This window comes from Zeus faber, assembly GCF_960531495.2.
Source record: "Zeus faber genome assembly, chromosome: 13".
In the NCBI taxonomy this organism is placed as follows: domain Eukaryota; kingdom Metazoa; phylum Chordata; class Actinopteri; order Zeiformes; family Zeidae; genus Zeus; species Zeus faber.
Genome location: NC_137198.1, coordinates 28,391,151 through 28,406,391, shown reverse-complemented (window position 1 = coordinate 28,406,391; position 15,241 = coordinate 28,391,151). Strand labels below are relative to the sequence as shown.

Genomic DNA, 15,241 nt, shown 5'->3' with positions numbered 1-15,241 from the left:
GGACTGGATGACTGATAATGTCATAAATTCTGGTGAATTGTACAAATGTGAGCTTCTTCCACTCGGCATTATGTGGAAAAGCTGTGTCTCCCTCTCGTTCTCTTTCTCTTGCCTTACTATGCTCCCTCTTTCCAAATTTCTGTTTTGATGACGGTCGGTTTTTGGTGTGTGGTGGATCATCCGCACGCTGCACATTCCTGGGCCTTTTCATGAGAACTCTTTTCCATTCAAACACTCGACATAATAGAGGACACTGCAAAGTACACGCACACTGCAAATACAACACAAATGTTTGTCTGTGTGTGTACATATACAGTATATTCATTATATATATATATATGTATGTATGTAGTAACATATGCTAAACAGTGCTTTGGTCAAGGTGCACTTAGATTCGTGAAGATAGTGGGACTCAAGCCATGACATTTTGCCATTTATTATCAAATCACTTACACCAACAATGTCACCCCCTCACCCCCAACCCCCTGCTAAACGGGGCATACCGTATCATCATGAGAAATCAGTATTGGCAGACGGAAAAGCAGACTGTGGCAATACCTTGGTTTATTTCACGGAGACGCGGGGCACATTCAGCGGATTTAATAAACTGTTATTATTTTGCGATTATAGAGGCTTTTTGCTTGGGATTAAACAGTATCCCTTCAGGGTCAGGGATGATTAACGCCGGTGGTAACAGCAGATTACACTAAGCCGCCTCCCCTGCTCTCACTTAATGCCAGACAATTGATAGCTAAGGTGTGGGGGGTGGGGGGGCTCCGAGAATGGACTGCTTCAATTTTGTAGATGCACACAAAATGACTAAAAGATTAAACCACAACAGGCTGGGGGGGGGGGGGATTCCAAGTGTCTTGAGCAAACACGGCCCATCCAGCTTCTGTTCATTTCAATGTTTATTTACAATGTCCTTCATAGGGTACCTTGAAACTTTACTTTCAAACAAACTGAAAGCTCAAGATAGGGTTTTGGAAAGGTGTCCAAAGAGTGTTATCACGGAGTGATGCGTTGATGCTCGGTACTTGATGATCTTGTGCTGATGGATCAAATGGAATGGATTGGATTAGGACCGTTCCGTTTTTCAGAAACCCGTTTTGTCAAAACGTGTCAAAAGTTCATATTAATTTAGATCAAAAGTTGCTTTTATGCGTCATTCCCCAAGTGCAAATCAAATGACCTTAATGTCCAATCCCAAAGTACTTCCCTCTCCGGATGGTTTTCTTACACCGCCTGCACACACACACACACACACACACACACACACACACACAGCTTACGCCCGACCTTAACACACCTAACACACCATCTTGCATCTCCTGTTCCAAGTTAGATGTGACTCTCCCTCCCTGTGATCAACTTTGTTTGTGCTTGTGTACTCATGCATTTGTGTGTGTGCGTGTGTGCGTGCGTGCGTGTGTGTGTGTGTTTGTGTTTACCGAGCCAGAGCTCTTGAGCGAGAGCAATTTCAGGTTGTCGATATATTTGTGTGTCAACATACAAGCTGGTGTACACAACAGTACACCGGCTCTCGGGGTTGAAGGCATTGCTCTGTGGAGTAGAGTGAATTTTGGCCAAAATGGTTCCTTGTTTTGTTCCTGTAACTTGGTGGGGAAGGAGGCCAAGACAAAACAACGGGAATGGGAGAGAAGAGAGGGCGGCTTCTCACTCGGTGACGGTTCTCTGGATTCGCCAGCGGCCTTGAGAAGAACTGGACCTGGACGCTCAACCGAACGGTGGTCACATTTTTCCTTTCTTAACCCCATACTGACCAGGTTCTGAAGACACAAAGAGACAGATGGCAGACCGAGGTACAGAACGACGACATTCAATGAAGACGTGTAATTGTAGGTGGAGAGAGAGAGAGAGAGAGAGAGAGAAAGACAGAGAGAGAGAGAGAGAGAGAGAGAGAGAGAGAGGGAGGCAGAGAAAGCAAGAGATAAGTCCAGGCAGTGGGTGGTTGACAACAAGATGGAATTCAGATCAATGCAGACAAACAGCTCCTGGGATGAGAGCTGTACTATAAGCTGGTGCGCGCATGTGTGTGTGTGTGTGTGTGTGTGTGTGTGTGTGTGTGTGTGTGTGTGCACGCAAGTGCAAGTGCATGTGCACATGCGTGTGTGCACTCGTGTGTGTGTGTGAAGGGGGTTGGGGGGCTGGGTTGGGAAGGCAGGATGAAGATGGGGGCGGGCGGTCAAGTGATGGGGGGCAAAAGGAAGGAGTAAGAGAGAGAGAGAAACTGCAGCAGTCTTTGTGACTCACACCCAGAGGGATTACCCAGTCCCCATTGTATCTCTCTCTCCCTCTCTCTCTCTCTCTCTATTATTTCTCTCTGTGTTATCTCTCTCTTTCTGTTTCCTTCTGCCTCTCTCTCTCCATCTTCTCCTCCATCCTCGCTCCCAGCTTTTATCTTTCACTCTCTGTGAATATCCCCTGCCAATCTCTTTCTTTCATTTTATTTCCTTGTTTGTTTTTTCTATTGTTTTATTTCATTTTGCTTGGTGGAAAAATACCCCCCCCCCCCCCCCCCAGAAAAACAAACACTGTCCCAATTATCTCCTCAGCTGAGATTTCCAGCAAAGGCTTGCATTGCATCTGCTGACTTTCTGTTATTTATAGCGTCTCTGCGCCAACCACTGTTTATCGTTGCAATATTTAACCTTTACATTAACATTTATACCGTACGTTGATGTTAACTTTTAATTGTTTGGACGTTCCGAAAAAACCACCAAAGCAACATAACACCACACACCTTTTGGTGAGACCTTTTGGATTTTACGATTTTAGGACTGCTGCCTTGCGCCAAGTTGATTTGCTCCTTTATTGTAAAACCTGAAAATTGGTATAATGATCCTGAAGGTTAAAATGACTAAATGTAACATGAACATTGTTAAAATCATTATTATCAGAATCATAATGAGTTTATTCCACCAACTCCATTTCCACATGCAAGGAATTGGTATGGTGCGGATTGATGCGTTTCTCTACAGACAATTTATCATAAAAAACCCTTACAGTACAGAAGTCTGAAAAATAAAATTAAATAATATTAAAATTCTGAGCCGCAAAATATGTTAAAATTCCACATAAAAAACATTGCAAAATACAAATACAAATACTATATATATATATATATATATATTAGATATATATATATATATATATACTGTATATATATATATATATATATATATATATATATATTAGATATATATATATATATATATACTGTATATATATATACGTATATATAAAATAAAAAACTGGAAATTAGCTCTTGTGTCGCAAGATCAAAATTGCAAGGCTGTACTAATCTAATCTATCTAATTTATAATTTAGAGACTGAGTACCAGCTCTATGATCATCAGAACAAGATTAGACTATTCAATTTGATGTAAGCTTTGACTCTATTTTGTGATTCGGCGCTTTCAGGCCTACTCTGTAAAAAGAGTCGCTCTTTTTTCTGAATCTTTGTTCATTTGATTCAGTTGGTGTAACGCAAGGAAATTGAATTAAAGTCAGATTGGTTCGGCTCTGAGTTTTGAATGAAATTCTCACATGAATCATTCTGTCAAAAATTATTAGTTGCAGTGGAACGCAGTAAAATCAATGGAGTAATACAGTCACATTGAATATGAATCATGCCAAATGTCATGGCCTTTTTGGCATTGGACTTTAATTTAGTCCTCAGTAATTATTTTAAGTTTGTGAGTCGAAGTTAAAGAGTCATTTGCGAGTTTTGCATCATGAACTATTAGTAGGCCGTAATATTAAGATACAGTTATACATTTTTCTGAGGTTTTTAGCGGTTAATAGGTTGGCTGTGTCTTGTCTTGCCTCTTGTCACATGCACTGTTGACAAATGGACAGAGCAGGTTGTGTCTGTTTGTGCCTGTTCTGAGCATAGGCTGTATAGGCAGTCACCCAGGGTGGCAAACATCCATGTGGGCGCCAAGCCAAGAAGAGGAAATAAAAATTAAATAAAATATTAGTTATTATTATTATTATTATTATTATTTATTTATTTATTTATCTTTTTAAGAAAAGTACAATTTTTGGCCCCCAAGGGTGTTTGGTTTTGCCCAGTAGTCACGTGACCGGCGGTTGGCAGCTGCTCTGCTCTGATCTCAACCATGGGTGGACTGGTGTACCAGGTATTATCCTGGTGTGCTGCTTGACAATGGGGCCGATACAACACAAAATATTGTGGCGCTTGGTTAACTAAACAGGACTCAGTGAAGGCGACCCAGTAACCAGGCCCGGTTCTATTCCCTACCAGGGGATCGCTATGACCCTTCTATACAGTTTCACTTTCCTCTTTATCTTGCTGTTTCTTCACATTACAAGCAGCAACAAGTGAACTCCACATCCATATCCCTCGCTCTTCTCTGTCCGCACCTCCCTGCACAGAACAACCCAGAACCCTCTCTCATCACCTCGGCCAATCACTCTCTTTACTGGACACCTCGCCCCGATAAGATGAACTGATGCAAATAGCACAACACAACCCATCGATCAACTGGACCCCCGGAACCCCCCCCTTTACAGTCACACACACACCAAACAGTGGAATTTTTTTTGGTATGTGTCGTCAAAATTAAAAATGGATAACAAACAAGGTAAAACAAAAAAAAATTAAAACATAAAGTTGTTGCAGTTGTTGCTTTAGTTGAGGGAAGCTAGATTCGTTTTTAAAATGGATTTTGTTGGCTCTTTATTTTGTGATTCACTTTCATAAAAATTCACCTGAATGCAGGAATAAAGGTCTCTAAAAACAAAAGTTCTAATCGGATGAGGACCCCTGGACCCCCCAACTAATGTTTGCGGTTGATTTGGATTGAGGTGAGGTGGCAGCATTGGAGGGCTGGTTGGGTGGAGTTTGGGCGGTGAGGTATGCAATGTGCGTGGGAGGGTAGATGCACCTGTAAGGAATTTTGTGGACGCTGCGGGGCCAAAGGGGGGGGGGGGGGGCACCTTCTACAGATCTCACCCAGGGCTCCAAAAAACGGTAATATAAAATATAAAAACGGGATGATCGTGTACTCGTGTAGGCTACGCCAGTCTGCCTGAAAAACACTGACAAGTCAACAAACTTCACAAGCTTTCTGTAGTCATGGCAATGATCCCTGGATGTATGTACAGTACGTGTGTGGGAGTCTGAGTGTTTTTTCAGCGTGGAGGCAGGAGCGTTGCGAAGATATACAGACAGAGGTCACAAAACCACAACTTTTTATGGTACGAACGCTTTTCATTGGAAAACGTTTGAGATCCTCAGAATAGGCACTCCTGTCCGTCACTGTGGCTTCACTCCAACCAACCAATTGCATATCAAACGACGCTACACCCACGGGGGTAGCTGACCAACAAATTTGGAAAGGTGAGCTGAGTACTTTGCTATGAGTTTCTATAAGTTATGTCATGGATACAAATCTCCATTTCAGCGCTTTTCTAGCAGAAAGAAGTTCAGTGAACACAAGCCCTTACTCGGCTGTTATGTACAAATGATAACATGGACCTACGACAACAATATGATGCAGGTCAAAACCTATCGGTCTATCAGAAATTACTTCAACAATGAAGTAACCTTTTTGCTTTGCTCTTTTAAAGTGCAAATACATATGAGATTGAAATGTAGGATTTTTAAGAACATTTTAAAAATGACAATCGATACAATGAGAAATACAAATGTCAATTCCGTTTTTTTAAGCATTGGAGCTGAAGAAGGCTTGTGAGTTTTACATTTGGGTCTTTAGAACATGAACACAAGATACTGTTGAGTTTTGAAAGAAGGCAAGAGAAATGTATCAAAAAGTGTACTCACAGAGGAAAAATGATCCCTACATCCGTTGTTAGCTTTCAAAGTTATCACCTTGTTAATCACTGATTATTGATTTTGGCGGTGATGATTCACCTGAAGTAAATGAATTAAATGTTGGTATCGAATGCAAAGCCATACAAGATAAAATGTTCAAACACAAAACTATCCCAGATCAGGTTACAGATTGGTTGGGTGGACTACAATGTAGGGTGTGTGTGTGTGTGTGTGTGTGTGTGTGTGTGTGTGTGTGTTTCGCCTTCCACACACCACCCAAGTGCCGCGTTCATGGACCTCCGACACAGAGACACAGAAGACGGGGTTGTATACACCAGTTTATTGTAGAGAGTAGGCCAGCTGGAATTGGCCAAGGAGCAGATTGAAACATGTCATGACGGTGATCCTCTCCTGAGTGAGTGTGGGGATGGGGGTTTTACCTGTTGCTTGTTAGACCAACCAACAAGCAACAGGTAAGCAGCCACTCTGATCCAAATGACGTAGATCCTGGTCAGGTCTGGCTGCTCAAACCACCCCATCCCCACACCACATATCCTCTCCATCAAACTGAGGCCAGGGAGAATACCTGGCCGAAGCCTCCCCCCCCCCCCCCCCCCCCCACCACCACCACCAAGCAGAGAACAAAAATGAAAAAAATAGACCTGGTTCCCTGGAGCAGCACAAGCGACCGGCCTCCTTCCCCCAAGGCGACGACCGACTGCCCCCTCCTCCCTTCCGGAGCGTGGAGACCCAGGCTGTTGTGCTAGTTGGTGAAGGCTTGGCCGGGCTTGGCTGTTGCGGGGGCCGCTTGAGGGGGTGGCCTCGCTGCTGGGCTGCTGGTTGGTCCCGGTGGTGGCTGCTGGGCAGAGGAGCTAGATGCAGGCGGTTACCTGTGATAGTTGCTGCGGCCGCTTCTCCCCGGTCCTCTGCCAGACCCCTGGGTGCTGCTGCTCCCAGCCAGGAAAGGTTGGTGCTGGGGCCGCCCATTGACCCGCTGGTGGCTCCAGGGCATCTTCGGACGGCCCCTTCTGTGTCCCGTCCCGTGCCGGAGAGTCTCTTTTCAGGTGCCAGTTTGGCAGTTTCGCCTACCACGCGCCACCCAAGTGGCGTGTTCAGGGACCTCTGGCACGGAGACACAGAAGACAGGGTTGTAGACACACCAGTCTAATGTAGAGAGTGAGACAGTTGAAATTCGGCCCAGAATCAGATAGAAACATGTCATGGTAGGGTTCCCCTCCTGGCGCAGTGCATTGCACTGCTGCCTCACAGCAAGCAGGTCCTGGGTTCAATTCCCGCCTGGGGTTCTGTGTGCATGGTGCTACCATGCTCCGGGGGGTAATCTCCCAAATAGGAGCCTTTCTGTGTGGAGTTTGCATGTTCTCCTGTGCTCACATGGGGTTTCCTCCACCTCACGTCAGTAAGGACCCCCACCAAAAACATGCACACATCATTGTCTGACCAGAAATGGATACTCATCACCAGGTCCCTGGGCCTGTCCATGAATGCTGCCCACTGCTCCTGGCTGCAATCCCTGGAGGAAGGACAAGCCAGGATGGGTTAAATGCAGAGGCATTTTCTCCAGCCACCATCCAAAGTGTGTGTTGTGTGATAATTAAAGATTCTTCCTCTTCTTCAAACAGCAACAGGTATGCAGCCACTCTGATCCCAATTACCTAGATCAAGGTTAGGTGTGGCTGCTCAAACCACCCCATCCCCACACGTGTGTGTGTGTGGGTCAATCATAATATATTGTAGCTAAGTGCTTCTTCAACTGGATTTGCTTTCTCATTCAATAGGAAAATCCTTTTGAGATGTGTAATTCCCTAGTGGGAGGTTAACAGTGAATTAATGCAGCATAATCGATGTGATCATACAGGGCTTTAAACAACCTGTCATTGAGCATAATATTGGACTTAATTAAAATCTCCCATTGGATGCTGTGTTGATGTTAAAAGAAAAGGACCTAATTTCTTATTTAATTTTATGGAATGATAAGTTTATTTTCCAATTATCATGCACTGTCTCACTTCCTCAGATTTTTAATGCATGTGGCCCCTGCAGCAACCAACCTGTCCAACTTCGACTTGACGTCACTCGACGAAACTTAGTGAAAAGCAACTGCTGACAGTGTGAGTCATTCAGAGGGAGCGGCGGGAAGCCGCGGTCCAATTTGAAGCCGCCCCATTGTCGATTAGATACGGAAAACTGCAACGACAGCGTTTTAAAATGGAGACGCCGTTTCCCACGGCCACACCAGTTTAATAGCGACACCTCGATTTTTAATCTAGGTGTAGACTTACGTTCCCCCTTGGCTACTATTTTGGGAGTTCTTTTAACCTTCTGATCAAACTCCAATTTTCATGCGTAAACCAGCGATTTGATACTGAGGTTATTCTTTTTTGCATGAGGGTCGGGCCGCCTTATTTAAATCGCCTTTTGAAACTATTCAACACATCGTCCTGTTCGACGTTTACATACTTTCGTCTGTAGCTAAGGATAACAAGCAGGCAGGTGAAGGCAGAACACTTTCTTGAAAACACTTATTCCTAAAGAGAACCTATTATGGCCATTTTTACACAAGTTAATATAGGTCTCTAAGATGCCCAAAAACATGTTTTTTAACTTTTTTTCTGAAAATACCACTCGGATTATGCATTCTTATCTTTCTAAACATGCCTCAAAATGTGTTCCTGACACTGTTTAAGTGGGAGGAGCCAAACCCCAAGGCCCCGAGTTCTGTGAGCCAATCAGTCCACTGAAATCTGTTTCTGAACAAATTTGAGGCGAGAAATAAACAATACAGCCTTCAGTCATAGTAGATCTCAAAATTCATGATTCAAGAGGTTTATTTGTCACATACGTATACATACATAAATGCACTGAAATGCCATTGCAATGCACCCGGAAATTATGCACAATATGTTCTAAACTGAACACAATTGCTAACCTAATTACTATCTAACTAACTAACTGAACTAACTAATTCCTAAACTGTAATGCAGTTAATAAAGAGAATAATATAAAATAAAATAAAATAATACTCAAAAAGGTAATTCTGAGTGGGGGTACAAAATAGAAATAAAGGGAATAGACATTATGTATTTGGGATGGGCTATTTGTATAGTAGTAACACAGTAACACCGAACAGAACAGCAATACAGTGCAGTATGCAGTGACCCATCGTAGTGATACAGTATTTATTTACATTTACATTACATTTAGCAGACGCTTTTATCCAAAGCGACTTACAATTACTTACTCATTCGTTTTGCTGATGTTCAGGAAGAGGCTGTTGTCCTGGCTCCAGAGTGACAGGTCAGCCAAATCCTTGGGGTAGGCCTTCTCATTGTCTCATTAGGCCCACAACGACTGTGTCATCAGCAAACTTGATGATTGTGTTGGAGCAGGAGCTGGCCACACAGTTATATGTGTACAGGGAGTACCGTAGGGGGCTGAGGACGCAGCCCTGGGGGATCCCGTGTTCAGGGTGAGGGAGCTGGACATGTGCCTCCCCACCCTGACCACTTGGGGCCTGGTTGTGAGGAAGTCCAGGATCCAGACACACAGTGTTCAGTCCGAGCTCTCGCAGCTTGACAGCCAGTCTGGGGACTATGGTATTGAAAACTGAACTACAGTCCATGAACAGCAATCTCACATAGGCCCCCGCTATCACTGTGCGTCAGAGTGGTATGCAGTACCTGGGAGACCGCCTTGTCCATGGATCTGTTTGGCCGGTACGCAAACTGCAGCGGGTCAATAGTGCGGAGGAGGGAGGCGCAGATGTAATCCTTAATCAGCCTCTCTAAGCACTTCTTGAAACATCGAGGTGAAGGCCACTGGACAGTAGTCATTCAAGCAGGCAGGAGAGGCAATCTTCGGGACAAGGATGATGGTGGACCTCTTGAAGCAGGACGGGACCACCAACTTGGCCAGGAAGGCCGGGGCTAGCTGGTTTCCACAGGTCTTCAGTACTCACCCAGATATGCCATCTTGGCCCACAGCTTTCCTGGTGTTCACCCGCATCAGAGCCCTCTTGACACTGAGAGTGCGTTTTCATCCCCAGCAGTGTAACTTCAATTAGCCGGCGAGCTAATGGTGTTGTTGCCAGCCTCAAACCGTGGATGCCTCGGCTAGGGAGGCATCCACACTCGTGGCTTCGGAGGGGCTGCTCTTGTAATTAATAGTTCGCAGCCCCCGCCACAAGCATCTGGTGTCCCGTTGCTCCATCTGACGCTCCACTCTGTCTCTGTACGTCTATTTAGCAACCTTCATTGCCCTCTTCAGTTTGTACGATTCCGCTTTGTAATTGCCCATGTTGCCAAAAACAAGACCGTCGTTTGCAAGCGGCCGTGCGAGCATTCAGAGCGCTGCGGATGGATTTATCGAAATATCAGAACTTTCACTGTGGGAACGATGCTGTCCGCTAACGTAGCTATGAAGCTCATAGCTACTACCGTAAACTCGCTGACGTCACTGGAACTTGATTATAACAACAACCAGTCGACGTGAGTCAGAGCATCCTGATGTGCAGCCTCTGGTTGGTCCGACCACCACTTTACGTTCCTCGTCACTACCGTTTCACGCACGATGCATGACTTGTAAACAGGAGGTAACGAGATGGCCATATGATTCCCGAAAGCAGGGAGCGAGACGGTCTTGTATCCGTTCCTGTACGGTGTGTAACACTGATCCAAAGTTCATTCTCCCCTGGTGGCACACGTGATGTTTTGATTGAAATTAGGCGGAACTTTTTGAAGGTTCGCCCTATTAAAGTCCCACCACAGCCGCGTCGGGATTTGTTTGTTCTGAAGTCACATCATAGATGTCCGATAGTGCTGTGTCGGTGTCCGCTTGCGGTGGAATATAAACCGCTGTGATGATGACTGTGCTGAATTCCCGGGGGAGGTAGAACGGACGGCATGAGATAGTCAGCTGTTCCAGGTTTGGCGAGCAGGAGCGGGAGAGAGTTTTGATTTTGTTAGGGTAAGGTTGTGTCCTCATTCTGCCCCGAATGCCGCCTCATTTTCCGGGGTGCTTCCTCCGTGTGCCCACCCGTGGGACAGCGGCTCCATTGTTGTTGTCGCGCACTGCAGCCTACAGCACAGTCAACCTACCGTGGACACACACACACACACACACACACACACACACACAGCAACTACTATCATTTCCATTGTTTACAGTTTTGTCACGGATCACAGAGGGGCAAACGGGTAGTTTTCTTCGCACGACTGAATGGAAGGCACCAACCCCACATGCCCCCACCCGTACTGCCAAACAATCTTCTTCTTCTTTTCCTTTCGGCTGCTCCCGTTAGGGGTCGCCACAGCGGATCTTCTGCCTCCAATACATTCTGTTCTTCCTCTTCATCTTCCTCCCCTACACCGACCGCCTGCATGTCCTCCCTCACCACATCCATAAACCTTCTCTTTGGCCTTCCTCTTTTCCTCTTGCCTGGCAGCTCCATCCTCAGCATCCTTCTCCCAATAAACCGTTCAACATAGCTGGTCTCACTACCGTCCTGTAGACCTTCCCCTTCACTCTTGCTGGATCCCTTCTGTCACAGATCACTCTGGACACTCTTCTCCACCCACTCCACCCTGCCTGTACTCTCTTCTTCACCTCTCTCCCGCCCTCTCTGCTGCTTTGGATGGTCGACACCAAGTACTTCAACTCATCCGCTTTCTCCACCTTCACTCCTTGCATTCTCAGCTTTTCGCCACACTCCCTTCCATTCAGGCACATGTATTCTGTCTTACTCCTGCTGACTCTCATTCCTCTTCTCTCTAATGCCTCCACTTCTCAGGCTCTCCTCAACCTGCTCCCTACTCTCACTACAGATCAAAATGTCATCCGTACAGCCAAACAATACCTCCCGCAAATGAAAATAGCAAACGTCAAGAAAAATCAGAGCTCCCACCCCATCCCCAAACCCCAAATCCATATCATTTTCAGCGCCGGCACTCTAAGCTGACACATTTTTCTTCCGCCTACGATTGTAACCTCAACGCCGACGATTGCAGCCTCAATTTCCCTGACGTGAAAAGCCATCAATGGACAAACCGGACCCGACGGAACTCAAGCTGCATTTGCGGTGTTATTGCTACCCCTGCATTTACCAGATAATTATTCCATTCCTAAAACCCAAGTACGTCTTGAGTCCGAATCCCAAACAACACCACATTGCACTCAACTAAAATTTCCTCCGCGATGGTGTCTCAACTAGTGATGAAGACTTTGGCTCTTCTTGGAGATTCGTTCAAAAAGATTTGTTCAATTTTTTTCACTTTTCCGACTTGCTTGATTCAGTTGGTGTGATGAGTCAGAAGAGTCGGATCAGCTCTGAGTTGCAAATGGAATTCTCACAAGAATCATTAGATTGTCAAATAATTTTTTTAGTCCTCAGTAATTATTTACTGTTGATGAGTATAACATACAACACACCTGACTCATGGATCTCCAATTTTGTTCACAAACTGGTTGAGGCTTTACTTACTTTTCATTTAAGAGTCGGGTCTCAGTTCAGCTTGTGTGCCTGGTTGCAGTTACAGAGTCGCAAACAAACAACTCTTTTGCCAGAGTGACTCCCGACTCATTTCAAAGAATTGTTCACTATGAACAAGTCTTGCATCACTCATCTCACATCACCTCAGATTCAAATTGTCTAATGGACGGCGCCAATGCAAACGCCAGTATGCTCATGCAAGATGCGAGCGAATACCTCAGATGGTCGCGTGGTTTCAAACAACATCAGCTCCGGAAAGGACGTCCCTGTTCTTTGTTTATAGAAATGTGTGTGCGTTACATGCATTTGCGCCACTGTGCATTTGCAACCGACGCTCCAATTGATTAAAGCTCTTATTTCTTCGACACTTCTGAACGCGTGGCATGTGCAGGTCCGCCTGTGTGTGTGTGTGTGTTGGTGTGTCTGTCTTTATGTGTATTCTGGCTGTCTCCCCGTACGCCTCCCTGAATCAATACAAGATGAAGAGCGTTTTCGTTGGCTGCGATAGGGTGGCGAATCAAAGACAAAAAGTGCCCACTCTCATATCCTGGCACAGCATTAATCTCCTCACCAAATTACTAATGCCACAATATTTAAGGGAACGATATGAGTAGAGTAGATGTTGGAAAAAATTGCGGATCGGATTTTTTTCATTCTGTTTCTGACAGCAATATGGGCGTGGGGGGAACACACTCACACACACACTCTATGGAGGAAGATTACATGACTGATCATTGATGACAACATATCGTTTAAGATTTGTTTTCTATTATGAAATGAAGAGTTTTTAGAATCCGGGGCCAGTGTTGCTGTGTTAAAATTTACTCACTGTGTTTGTATTCTGCTGTCATCAATCTTGGTTTTTGTTGCTATTTCTTAAGTACAGTATTACATTACTCTAGTTCAAAATGTTTATTTTAACGTTGCATTGGGTAATTTGTGACAAATAGCAAATTTGGTTTTGCACCAGCGATTATTTGGTAGAATCAGAATGTTATATATGAAGACATTTTCATATACAAGGAATTTGTCATGGTGTGGATAGGTAGGTTTCTCTACAGACAATTAAAAAATACGTAAAAAAAAAAAATCTGTAACAGCCAAAAGTGATAAATAGTGATAAACAAAAATAAAATAAAATAACAATGCAATGAATGACTACAATAATATGAAAATAATATAGAATAGCCAAATATTCACAAATAGCCAAAGAAAATACAAAGCTGAAATATCCAGATATATAGAACTATGCAGAACATGCAAAATGTTGCAGTTCATGCAAAACAATATAGTAATATCACCTTTCAGGACTAGCTACCTCCTGGAGGATAAATACGTTAATAAAAGTAAGCATAGCTGAGTTTGTATATTGATGCACTGGAGTGACGTGAGGTACAGGGACATTACATTTTGTGAAAGGGCCAAAAGGAGAACATTCTCAAGAAAGACAATTGGAACGTCAAAAGGCACTACATCCAGCATCTCGGGCCTAACAGGTCTTTGTCCCTTAAGCACACTTAGGAGTGTTTTTTAATGGATTCTCACTCCCGTAATCGGGACAGAAAATGAGCATTAATTGCATGACGCCCACGTCTGAATGTTTCAAACCCCATTAGGAGCTTTAATGCCAAAAATGTGTTGATGTATTACTTAAAAAAACGGTATAAAAACCCTTTTTGTGGTGGTAGCTGTTTTTTTTTTTTCTTTCCCTGTGGAGCTGTTAGCGATTTATTTATCTGCATAAATTTTCTGTCATATTGTGAATTTACCTTACCTCTTTGGAAGCAAATGCTTAATGGGCAAAAAATGCATTAATGTTGCTAAGTGCGTGCGGCCTCCATGCTTTTAGAGATTTCAAGGTCTCTCGCTTTTTTTGTGTTGGGGGTGGATGGGGTTGGTCTGACCCAAACGGTGAAACGCGGCATGTTACGTGTCTCCAAGATGACGAGCTATGTAAGCAAGACTAAAAAGTGGAGAAAATAAAAATTGCGGTTATTCTTATACTTACTTATACTTATGGTTCGTCATAATAATGAATTAATTTGGTTTTTCTCATCTGCCAAGTTTAGCAGAAGCCAAGTATAAGAAACATGTATTGCCTTCTCAACTAGCTTCAACTTCACGGCCATTTTAACCCTTTCATCCAGTACTGCAGGGGGTCCGTCAATTTTTACTAGGACAGCAGTGTTTTTTTTATTGCAGTAATCAGATAAAAGCGAGCCAATTCACAGCTTCTGGCGCTATGGTGCATTCAAAAACCTCTTTAAATTTTCAGTGACGTACTTTGTTGATTGCTCTAATGGGCAACGGGTGTACAGCCACCGTGAACCCGGGCCCAATTACCTATAGCCAAGACAGGTGTGGCTGCTTAAACCACACCACTGCCACACCACACCAAACATTTTAGCTGTCATTTGGGGAAGCAGCATTGACCCGTGACGGCAATGTGTCCTAAATGAGACATCTGCTTAGTTTGGGTATTGGGAGTCGGGCATAATACTCACAGGGGTCATTCTGTCAAGAGGAAATCTTCATGCGGCTCACTGCTTTCCTCTGGCGTGACGCTATTGATACAGCGTTGATAGGCCGCTGCCATTTTGATAGGCCCCCCAAAATGTCAGCTTATGTTATTTTCATTGGTGCAGGAGCTTTACAACCGCACCTCCTTAGACACTGACACTCTCTCTTGGCCTCTTCTGTCTATTCGCCTTGTGATTGGTCCTAACCATTTGCATTTGCCTTTAATTGAGATGGGAACTGCACCTTTCACCGGACCCCCCCCTGCCCCCCCGTTGCCCATGTTTATGTAGTACTTTAACCTAGAGTTAAAGGCAACCTTTACTGGGAATGAACCCTGAACACACTATGAACCCTGGTTTACAGGCGTGAAAGTATACTCCAGAAATCTGAAC

General features: G+C 44.4%; 1 protein-coding gene across 3 annotated transcripts in view; it reads left to right on the top strand.

Annotated features, from left to right (window-relative positions):
* Positions 1-15,241, top strand: part of nrxn3a (neurexin 3a) — a gene marked incomplete at both ends in the record, with an annotated part of 408,293 nt that overhangs the window by 281,667 nt on the left and 111,385 nt on the right. The gene's annotated exons all lie outside the window — the stretch shown is intronic.